This window comes from Phaseolus vulgaris, chromosome 6 (genome assembly GCF_051622355.1).
Source record: "Phaseolus vulgaris cultivar YP4 chromosome 6, ASM5162235v1, whole genome shotgun sequence".
Lineage (NCBI taxonomy): Eukaryota > Viridiplantae > Streptophyta > Magnoliopsida > Fabales > Fabaceae > Phaseolus > Phaseolus vulgaris.
The window spans coordinates 5,662,664-5,675,995 of record NC_143503.1 but is presented as its reverse complement, the minus strand read 5'-3'; positions in this window follow the sequence as shown (position 1 = coordinate 5,675,995).

Genomic DNA, 13,332 nt, shown 5'->3' with positions numbered 1-13,332 from the left:
TTGACATTCTTAGGAGCAACTTGAGCTGGATTTGAAAGGCACTTTACTTTAGAATTGGATCAATGTTCTAAATTCAAGAACTCACCAAAACTTAGCACCAACCAAGACTCATATGGAAGTCCATGTATTGTCAAATTGAATCAAACACAAGGAATGAAGAACAAGAATTAAAAACTGGACAAAATTGAAAAGCTAGCTACTGAACCGAATAGAATAAATGGAAACCAAGCTGAAAACAGAAATGTAAACGGTAGAAAAATGAAGGAAAACACTAGGAAATTAAGCTACCGAATGGAAATTGAAGAAAAGGAAGAAGAACACTTATAGAAGAAGATGCTTGCTGGATTTTGAGAATTGGAAGAAGCCATTCACGCCACTTGGAACCTTGAACCAAGATAAGTGATGGAGTGCCACCACTTGAAGCTCACCATAGCTCACAAGATAAGGCAAAGAAGAAGAAGACTCAAAACTCACAAATTCTCACCAAATTTGAGTATAGTCTCTCTACTATAAAATTCCAATCTGAATTGTGAAGGACCTAAGCCCTCCTTTTATAGGAGTAAGGGCTGGTCATTTACATAGCTTATTCCCTAAGCTACCCAAAAAAACTCCTAAGATCACACCCCCCTTACTAAGCTCACTCCCCAAGCTTCTAGAATTTGCTAAACTAAAGCCTAAAGATGCTTTTACAAAAGAGGTGTCTCATGTTTCCCTCTAAGCACCTTTCTAAACATTATTCTATATTATTTACAATTTAAAAGAAACTATAAAGAGAGATATTTAATATGAAGCCTATTATTTGAGAGTTTGTAGACTTCTTTATCTTTAGGCTTGATCTTCTCTTTGACTTCTTTTAATTTATGAGAAGACTAGAAGGAAGAACTTCAAATGTGTAGGTGAAAATCCTCTTCCTTCATTAATAAAATCCTCTCCTAGTGGATATCCATCATAAAGCAATGTCATGAATTATAGGAAATACTATTATAGAATAAATAGCAACTTTATTACTTGTGACCAAGTCTATTTAATGCTGAATTCATATAACAATTTTGCAACAATTTCATGGGAAATGTAAAATAAATTCCATAACAAAAGAAGTAAGATGTATTGTTAAATTCAAAGCTTTATAACAGAAACAAAAAACCCAGTAAACGAACATACTAAAAATAATACAAAATGGACTACATAGTTGCTTTTCTTTAGGTGTTATAATATGAGCATTGATCAATGTTGTATTTAATGTCAACACATATCAATTCGCACCTCATGTTAATTACATCTGTACAGACCAGGTCATCAGGTGTGATGACATGGACAAAAGGAAAGTAGTTGGTCCAGAAGTCAACATAATCGGTCATCGCCAAGATGAGTCATCGCTAGGAGAAGGACATCGCCCGAAGAATTAACCCGCGTGACAGAAGCATTTCGCAGAGAAGAGGGCCCACACGATGGAATAACCCTAAGTTGGGTGGCGGCGCTGCGGGACCCTCCGCACAGAGTAAACGATCAAGTCAAAGGGGGCACGTGACAATGTCCACGTGCTCATTAAAGACCTCCAAGGAAGGCTGCATGCATGACACGTGATTAATTAGGGCACTCAAATAGTATGATGGTGCGAGAAATACAGTACCTAAGTTAGAGCCCAAATGGCCGCAAGGTGATTCATTGCACTCTAGATAAGGGAAGTCCATGGGCCAGATACGCTAAGATCCTAAGGATAGCGGCGCAAGGACCTTCTCCAAGGAACCCTAGATAATAGCAGCAACACAAAGGTAAACCCTAGTTTTCATCTATATAAAGGGCACGAAGAACCCTAGTAAGGTACGTTTTTTCACAGTTTACAAGCTTTAATCTAGTTCTCATAGAGTTACTCAGAACATTAGACCCTAGTTGTTCTTGACGGCGCACCCAGCTGTGAGCACAAGGCAATTAGGGCAACACAGTTTAGCCACACAGTTCCAGTTATTGAGATAATCATACAATTTTCAGTCACTTTGGTGTTTCTCGCTAGCTGACTTGACCGTCGGAGTGCAAACGGCCGCGAGGGCGCCCCTTTGTTCTTCTTTTTCAGGTACTCATATACAGGAGAGAACGGAGGTGCTCTAGCTCATGAGTACAAGCCACTCGTAAAGACGACCCAGGTCAACCGGCCGGAACAACATCATTGCAAAAAATAATAAATAAAAGAGAAACCTCAATATAAGAATGAACAATTAATAGAATCATGGAAATATTGTAAATTATTAAGAATGATTGAGTACCTGTCATAGGTTTTGTCTTAGTAGTTTAAAGAAATGTACTGCTGAAGTTAATAGTTATGAAACAAATAAGATAGAATAATATGATACAATAAATTTAATTAACAAAAGTTTTATTAATTTTTGGTGACTATGCTGCTTGTTTTTGTAAACAAAGAACCATAGACCTGTCTGAATACAGCTGAAGTCTGATCACTTTATTTAGGGAGCATTATGTAACAACACATATGTAAAATATTATAATATAGAACCTATGTAAAGTATAATAGCTTCCCATTTTATGTACTGAATATCTCCTTGTTTCTCACTAAGTACAATGAAGTTTCTTTATTAAAACCCTCCAAAAGAAACAAATTTATCAAACCAAAATTATACACAATTTAAATTATGAAATTTATTAAGAAGTTATAGATGAATACCATTCTTTGTAATGCAATATAGTCATGTTGAAAGATTTACTATGGAAAATAAGAAGAAACCTGTAAATACAAAAAAAAAAAAATATTGGTTTCTTGTTGATATATTAGAAGAAATATATGAGAAATATAAATAGTTTTGGATTAAAGAATTTTCATACCTAGTATGGCTGTAACAATATGTTTCAAACATTTTCAAATATTTATCTGTAAACCATATTAGTAGTTGAATTAGTGGTATTTCCATCATCATCCAAAATCAATATTTTCAACCATTTATTGGATTTTATTATGGAAACAACAACATATAACTGTCCATATGTAAACACTGGACGTGGTAGATATAAACCAACTTTATTAAGTGTTTGACCTTGGCTTTTGTTTATTGTCATAGCAAAGCACAAAGATATTGAGAATTTTCTTCTCTGAAACTTAAAAGGCATGCCAGATTCAAAAGGAGTCAAATTCATTCTAGGAATAAATATGTTATCACCAATATTTTTTCCGGTAATAACTTTGGCACCAATAACATTCTTCCCCAAGTGAATTACTTATTCTCTAGGCATTAAACATATGATAAATTCATTAACTTGATCTACACATTCAGTTGTCGGACTAAGTATTGCACCGTCATAAAACGCTGCGCATGAACCCATATGAAACGCAGTGCATAATCCAATAAAAGCAAAACAACGAGGTTCAAATTAATGAATTGGATTTTTCAAAATCCAATATAGATCCAATCCAAATCCAAATAAATGGATTGGATTTAAAATCCAGATCCATTTTAACTAGATCAAATTTATTTGGATTTTTCTTAAATCCATTTAAAATGGATTAAATCTAGATTAAATCCACTTTCTTAATTAGATTAAATCCACTTTGTCAAATACATTAAATCCATTTTGATATTGACACAACCTAACTTGGCTCGAATTGGGCCTAATCCGACTCAACTTGGACGTGGATCGACGCGGACCAACTCGGCTCAACATCGACCCAGACCCGGACAACTCAACATCCTGAGCCCCAAAGACTCAACATCGGCCCAGGCACATACGACCCAAAATTGGCCCAAGCCCGGACGACTCGACATCGGCTCGGGCCTGGACGACTTGACATCAACCCAAGCCCAGACGACTCGACATCGACTTGGGCCCTCTCGGCTCGACATTAGCCCGGGCCCAGACGGATAGACATCAGGCCCGGGACCGGACAACTCGACATCAGTCTAGGCCCGTATGACTTAACATCGGTACGAGCCTGTACGACTCGACATTGGCCTGGGCCCATACGACTTGACATCAGCCCAGGCCCGTACCACTCGACATCGACCCAGGCCCGTACCACTCAACATCGACCCGGGCCCGTACGACTCGACATCGGCCCAGGCCCATACGAATCGAGATTGGCTCGGGCCCGTACGATTCGAGATCGTCTCGGGCACGTACAACTCGAGATCGGCCCAGGTCCGTACGAATCGAGATCGGCCCAGGCCCGTACGACTCAAGATCGGCCAAGGCCCGTACAACTCGACAACGACCCGGGCCCTACGACTCGACATCGACCCGGGACCGTACGACTCGACATTGACCCGGTCTCGTACGACTCGACATCGACTCGGGCCTGTATGACTCGACATCGACCCAGGCCCGTACGACTCGGCATCAGTTTGTGCCCGTACGACTCGACATCGGCCTGGGCCCGCACGACTAGACATCGGCCCAGACGCGCACGACTAGACATCGACCTGAGCCCGTACGAATTGACATCAGCCCAGGCCCGCACGACTCCACATCGGCACGGGCCCGTACGATTCAACATCGGCCTGGGCCTACTCGGATCGACATCGGCCAAAGCCCACTCGGATCGACATTGGCCCGGGCCACCTCGGCTCGACATCAGTTTGGGTCCGCTCGACGTGACAACGGCCCAGACCCACTCGACTCGACATCGGCCTAGGCCCGCTCGACTCGATATCAGCCTGGGCCCGCTCGAATCGACATGACCCGGGCCCACTCGGCTCAATATCGACCTTGGCCCGGTCAGCTTGAAATCGCCATCGACCCGGTCGACTCGACATCGGCTCGGGCCCGGACACTCGATAACTACCCAGGCCCGAACAACTCGACATCGGTTCAGGCCTGCTCTGCGTGACATCGGCCGGGGCCTGCTCGGCTCGACATCTTCCCGGGCCCACTCGACTCAATATCGGCTTTGGCCCGCTCGGCTCGACATTGGCTCGAGCCTGGACGACCCTAACATCGGCTTGGGCCCGCTCAACTCCATATCGAACCCGAAAGACTCAACTCGACATGGGCATGGACTGACTCGAGTAGACATTGGCCTAGGCCAACTTGGCTCGATATCGGCTCCGGACGACTCGGGTCGACTCAATATCGGCCACTCAGCTCGACTTGGCCCATGGTTGACTCGGCTCGACTTTGGTCCAGAACGACCTTATCAACTTTGGCCCATACCGACTCGATTCAACTTGGGCCCGGACGACTCGGCTTGATGTGGACTTGGGCTGACTTTGCTCAACTTGGGCCCGGATTGTCTTGGCTCGACCTGGATCGAGCCAAGTCAAAATCCAACCCAAAATGCAATTTGGATAATCCAAAAATGTATCTAATCCATATCCAATTAAATGGATTAGATTTAAAATCCAAAAATATGGATTTGGATTTGAGATAAATCCATTTAAATAGATTAAAACTAATATGGATTTGGATCATTATGGATTGGATTTTGTAATTTGGATTTTTTGCCCACCCTTAGTTTAAATGAATATGAAATAAATCGACGAATGCAATGAGAAGAGGATGAAAAGAGAATGAACATCAATATGAAATGGACCGAATAATGGATGAGAATAGCACACTTCAAAAAATTAAACCAGATGAACATCAATATCAAAGACATCTAAGAATCGAATGAGAAGCAGAAAAAAAAAAAAAAAGATACTCAATGCAGTGCAAAATCAATCTAGAAGATGAGGTATATGTAGTCTGAAAAAGGCGCCACAATTCATCCGAAATCAAATTTGAATTTGAAAAAACATTACCTTGTTTGTGATTTATGATACTTCTGCAAATTGTTCTGTAAACACAGTTGCGAAAAAAAAAATCCAATTTAACCTTTGTTGAGAGAAGAACGAAACCCTAATCCTCCATTTTGAAGACATTGCTTTTGGGTCAAATGTGAAGCAATGAACCCTTCAGAAGTTCCGTATGAGTGACACAGTTGCCAAAATGGTGAAAATGAGTAAAGGAAAAGGACATAAGCGAGGGCGGAAGGGCTGCCATTAGGGTTTTAGGTAAAGAAGAGTTTCAAAGAGAGAGAATGGAGAAAACGGAATGAGAGAGAAAAGGAAAACGAAATGGAATGAGAGAGAAAAAAAAAGTGATTTTAAAAAGTGCTACGTGATACGTTTTGGTTGGTCCAGGTGTGTTGTTTTCATTTGTGGAAATTTTCCTACTTTTGGTATTAAATGTTTTTTATTTATTTTTTTTGTGAAAATTTATGGAGATGACATGTGTTTAAACTTATCCTGAGAGCCCTCCCCATATTTCCATCACCAATCTTTAGAATCCAATCAACAAATTATTTGATATCTCTAGCACTTTCAACTGATTCCTAACTTGTTAATCTCACATTCTCTAGAAGTTCCAAATACAACAACTTTACCATCAAAAGGCTTGTTACTGTTCTCTTCATCTACAACCTTCATAATAATAATATCATAAAATAATTATAATAAAAATACAATAAAATTGTATATATTAATTTTAATTAAAAAAATTTAGAATGATTTGATATAATGTAATGTGTAGATTTTGAAACGTATTAAATAAATTGCACGTGTAAACAAATCATTACATATTAGTTATAATAAATAATTCAATAATTTTTAAGTATAAATAATTCAAATTTTCAAATAAATAAATTCTTAATGTAGTAGTTGGAAGTCATTATTAACAATGCTTACTGCTGCAACCATCTTTATTTTAAAAGTAATGAGTTTTTATTTTTTTTTTATGTAGAGTTTGTAAAATTATCATTGATTTTAATTTGTGACTTTATTTGTACATTTGTTAATATATTTTAAGAAATATTTTGTTAAATTAGACATAGTTGCAATATTTTGTATTAATGTAAGCTAGATTATTGAAATAAATAAAAAAAATAATGACAAAATCATTTTGTTCCAAATAATATGAGATACTAACAATAAGTACCTGAGATTTTCAATTTATTGAAATTATTATGGTTAAAGAAGATTGATAATTATTTGCAATAGATAGACAAAAATATTTGCAATATTTATTAGAAGAAATTTGTTTTAAAAAATGGATTTAAATGATAAACCGGAAACAATGCCAAATAAAATATTCTATAAACCACAAAGATTTAATTATTTTCATTTTTATTACTAATTAGACATAGTTGCAATATTTTGTATTAATGTAAGCTAGATTATTGAAATAAATAAAAAAAATAATGACAAAATCATTTTGTTCCAAATAATATGAGATACTAACAATAAGTACCTGAGATTTTCAATTTATTGAAATTATTATGGTTAAAGAAGATTGATAATTATTTGCAATAGATAGACAAAAATATTTGCAATATTTATTAGAAGAAATTTGTTTTAAAAAATGGATTTAAATGATAAACCGGAAACAATGCCAAATAAAATATTCTATAAACCACAAAGATTTAATTATTTTCATTTTTATTACTAATTAACTTTTTTAAAAAATCAGAAAATTATTTAAATGATAAACCGGAAACAATGCCAAATAAAATATTCTATAAACCACAAAGATTTAATTCTTTTCATTTTTATTACTAATTAACTTTTTTAAAAAATCAGAAAATTATTTATTGTTATATGCATATCTGTTTGGATTTGTGCAATTACACAATGTTTGAAATTCTTCCCCATTTTTACTCTAATAATTATTGTTTATTGAGTTTCTTCGCTATTTTTATACCATTCTTCTTTGTTATATTTTTCAAGTTGTTTCTCTTAGTTGGTTTGAGAGAAGAGAATAACATTAAATAAAAATAAAAAATAATATTAAATAAGGAAATAACATTAAATTACATTAAATAAAATTGCAGAAGAAAACACACATAGAACGCATATAAGGGTATAAATCAATGACATTACAATAAATTTAAATTCACTTTATTTTTAAAAAATTAATAAAAGAGTAGTGATTATAATAATGAAAATGTGACACTTATAATGAAAACAGACACTTATAAATTTTTTGCTTAAGTTTATTAAGCTTTTTCAAGTAGTAATGATTTAGTGCAATACAATTACGAAATTTAAAGTCTGAAAAAATATAATTTTTTATAAATTGTGTTAAGTTTAGTTATTTATTTATAATTACAATTTTATTTCATTGTATTCCATTTTATTAAATGTTCATAAACGAAAAAAAAAACTGTATTTTTGTTCTCATTTAATTCTAATGTTATTCCACTTTAATATGTAATTTGTTTTTTTTTTTAATTTATTAACCCAAATTTAGTATGAATATTTAGGGTTCAAAATTTTAATGGAGAAAACGAATTAAAATTATAAATAAATTCACAACACTTTTAAAATTAAATTAAAATTGAAATAACAAAATACAACTTACACGTTAAATGAAAATTACATTATATTTAATTTATATTCCAATTTCACAACATTTTTGAATTGTACATTTGAAGGAAAAAAATCCTAAAAGAAACCAAAAAAAAAGGTAATGAAGTGTAAAAAATGAAAAGAGGGAGCCTTAGCGCCAAAATAAATGAAAGAGAGAGAAATGAAAGAATAATAAAAGAGAGGGAAACGAAAGAAGTAATAAAAAGAAGAAAGCATGGTGAAGAATTTTAAAATGAGAGTTTCACTTGTTACTTACTCCCATAAAGATTCCTATTTTGGGTTAAATTTGCATTGTTTTTATTTTGAACTTTTTCTCTTGTGTTTGTTAAAAGTTTCCGTGAGAATCCCCTCTATTTGATATTTCTGCTGCCCAATTCACACATTATAATTTTTTTCTTTTTCTTCTCTCATATTTTGCATCATCAGATCCAAAACTAAAAGAAAAGTAATTAAAAAAAATTATAGATAAAATTAAGTTTACCATTGCTTGTCTCAAATATGGATGTTGTGTTCGGATTTTGATGTTATGGAAAATAACACCCATGAAAAGAAAAAGTCGTTTTATAAAATAACATAAATAATACACGTGAATAAATAAATTGTTTAAGAATAACCAAAATTCTTCCATCCCACTTTAAGTTTATTTATTTATTTATTTCAGATTTTATTTAAATAGGACATTAAATATTTAAAAGTTGTATTTATATAAGATTTTCAATAATTTAAAAATTTTAAACATTAAATATTCAGAGTTTCTTTCTTTGGCAATTTTGAATAATTTTAAAAAATTAATTTATTTCGTATTTTTATTTAATTAGTACATTAAATAATTTAGGTTTTGTATTTATTTAAGATTTTGAAAATTTTAGAAATTTTATTTATTTTTACATTATTATTTAAGTAGGAAATATAATAATTTAAGATTTTGAAAAACTTCAAAATTTTATTTATTTTAGATTTTTAGTTAATAATGACATTATAATTTAGGATATGGGTTTATTTATAATTTTAAATAATTTTGAAATTTTATTCATTTTAATTTCTATTTATTTAAGAATGACATTACAAATTTTTGGATTTTTATTATTTAAGAATTGAAAAATTTAGAAATTTTATTTATTTTAGATTTTTATTTAAGTAAGAAATAAAATAATTTCAAATTTTGTATTTTATATGAGAATTTGGAAAACTTAAAATTTTTATTTAAGAATGGCATAAAATAACTTAGGATTTGTGTTTATTTTTAATATTTTGGATATTTTAAAAATTTATTTATTTTAAATTTGTATTTAAGTAGGACATTAATTAGTATTTATTGAGATTTTGAATAATTTAAGAATTTTATTTATTTTAGATATTTATTTATTGTAATTATTTTGTTTAAGTATGACATTAAATAATTTATTATTTGTATTTATTTAGGATTTAGAATAATTTAATAATTTAATTTATTTCGGATTTTTATTTAAGTAGAACATTAAATGATTTCGTTTTTATATTTATTTTACACTATTATTTATGTAGGTAATAAAATAATTTAGGATTTGTGTTTATTTAAAACTTTGAAAAACTTAAAAATTTAATGAATTTAGATTTTTAGTTAATAATTTAAAATTTTGAATAATTTAAGAATTTTATTGATTTTCAATTTTTATTTAAGAATAACATTAAAAACTTTCTATTTTTTTATTTAATATTTTGAATAATTTACAAATTAATTTTATTTTATATTTTCATTTAAGTAGAAGAATAAATCATTTAGATTTTGTATTTATTTTTTATTATTATTTAAGTAGAAAATAAAATAATTTGGGATTTGTATTTATTTAGGATTTTGAAAAACTTATAAACTTTATTAATTTTAGATTTTTAGTTAATAATGAAATTACATAATTTAGGATATGGATTAATTTAGAATTTTTAATAATTTAGAAATTTCATTAATTTTCTATTTTTATTTAAGAATGACAATAAAACTTTTTGGATTTTATTTTTATTTAGGATTTTGAATAATTTAGAAATTTAATTTATTTCAAATTTTTATTTAAGTAGAACATCAAATCATTAGATTTTGTATTTAGTTTAGATTATTATTTAAGTAAAAAATAAAATAATTTAATGTTCATGAGTTGATTTTAACTTGCTCATGAAACCCAGTACATTCTATTACACAAATCAATGAAAGAAGAAAGTAGTAGTATAGAAAAATGAACTTGCATCCTACTTCCTCACATTTATCCTCTTAGAAACATGGATTCTCAAAACGGTTGTAACAAACAACGTAGTTTACCTCTTTTTTGATTCTCGTGATTGTTCGGTTCAGTTCTCAAACATTTTACTTCTGATCCAACCTTGCGAGTTCTTATTCCAAAGAGTATGACCTAGCATAGAAAATCTCATGGTTAGTAATTTTTTTCCCTTCCTTTCTTGGCCAATATTTGTAAGTAGCAGCAACCAAGTAGAACAAAAAATGATTGCACCACTATGATCTCTTCCAAAATCTCATACACTACACTTTAATATAGGTAGTGATTCACAGTCAACAACATATAAATGGGGAGACAAAATAAAAAAACTGACTAAAAATTTTCACAAAGTCTATTCAATAATAAAACAACTGATAGCCTATCCATATCAGAATAGAACACAAAAGATTGAATAAAAGAATATATCAGTGTCAAAATAAAAAGAGGAAAAAGCATATGAATGTCACATAACCAAAATAATGTACATGAACTCTGATGTAACAAAGGACTCACCCTAAACGTCGAGTCGAATAACCCGAATTTCATTATTTGGTATGTTAACCTCTGCTTCAAAACAATCTTATTGTCTTTTTTGAAGTCATTTAACATAAAGTTATTTCATTCTGCTCCAAATTTTGTTGATCTGACGAATTTTCTTTCACTTTTCTGTATAAAAATATAATTTATATAATTATATATATATATATAAATAAGAAAATAAGAAAGTAAAAATAAAATTACAATTCAAATATTAATATAAGAAATAAACAATAACATATACAAATAAGTAATTTTAGAAATTTTATTTATTTGAGATTATTATTTAAGTAGGAAATAAAATAATTTAGGGTTTTTATTTATTTAAAATTTTAAAAAACATAGAAAATTATTTATTTTAGAATTTTATCTAAGGATGACATTAAATAATTTATAATATGAATTTATTTAAAATTTTGATTAATTTAGAAATTTTATTGATTTTTTTATTTTTATCTAAGAAAAATATTACAAATTTTTGGATTTTTATTTATTTAGAATTTTGGTCCTTCATGAATGTACGTTTCTTTTAACGCGAAACAGGATCATAATGTTATTTAATACATCTCATTATGGTAACACATGCATAATAATAACGACTAAATGAAAAACAAAGTATAAATACAATAAAGTCATAACAACACATTCAAAACAATATATTGCTAATATGCTTAAATTAAATAAACTTGAAAAAAATAAATTAAGTAGAAAATGTTATTTAGAAATTTTATTTCTTTTAAATTATTATTTAAGTAGAAAATAAAATAATTTAGGATTGGTATTTGTTTAGAATTTTGAAAAACTTAGAAATTTTATTAATTTTAGATTTTTATCCGAGAGAAATTAAATAATTTAGAATATGGATATATTTAGAATTTTGAAATTTAATTAATTTAGATTTTTATTTAAAAATGACATTAAATAATTTATTTATTTTTATTAATTTTCAATTTTTATTTAAGAATGACATTAAATTTTTGGGACTTATGTTTATTTAGAATTTTAAAAACTTGTAAATTTTATTTAGCTTAGATTTTTATTTAAGTAGGAAATAAAATAATTTAAGATTTTATATTTATTTCATATTTTTAACTTTAATTACCATTAATATTTTATTTTATTGATTAATTTGTCAAAATTATAATTTATAATGGGTTCATAAAATTAGATGGAAAGAAAATCAAAAACATTAACTTTACTATGATTTGACAGTCTTTACTCTATTCCATGATATCTGTATATACATTCATATAAAATCAAATTAACTTCATGTGTTATGGTTTGAAAATCTTGATTTATGATTTAAATTTAAATTATGGTTTAAGTAAATATTTGTTTTACTGTATTAACAAAAACATATTATCGAGTAGTACTAAAAATTGTATGAAGAAAACCAACACTGTATATATTGTAAAAATCAGTATAATTCACTAAAAATTCACTATAATACAGTACAAATTATGTGAAGCTGGACACAACAAATTAGGTCAACTACAATTTAAAATTTAAAATAAAAAATATAATTATATTGCATATTACATTGAAATTACATCAAATTTATCTTCTAAAGATATCAATTATACATGAATGAATAAATAAATCAAAAAATTCCTAAAAAATGAACGTAATCATATTCCTACATCAATATCAGCTTACCTCTTACCTTCAAATTGAAATAATATGTGTATCTATACGGAAATAGATTATGGAATTAGGTAGTAACTACTGAATTAAAATAATAAAATATAAATACAAAAAAAATAATAAATTATTGAATGTTGAATACATGATTTTCACATATAATTATGTCAAATACTCCATTAAATCACACTATAAACACTATAATGGTTTAGAGCTCAACAAAAATAATATAATACATATTACTATTCAAATTAAAACCTGAACTCAACAAAAATAATATAATACTAATTACAATTCAAATTGGATTGAACTCAATAGAAAAATATAATAATTCAAATTCTCAACATAAATATGTATACAAATATAAATGCAATAAATATCTTGTTAAAAATTACTCTAGTGGCAAAAAAATATATATAAATGCATAAAAAACAAATATAAATGAAAACAAATATCACAAAAACGAACAAAAATATATATATTACTAATTACTATTTACTAATTACTAACATTACTAATTACCTATTGTACCGACCAGGTAGTCGGGAGTGATGACGTGGCAG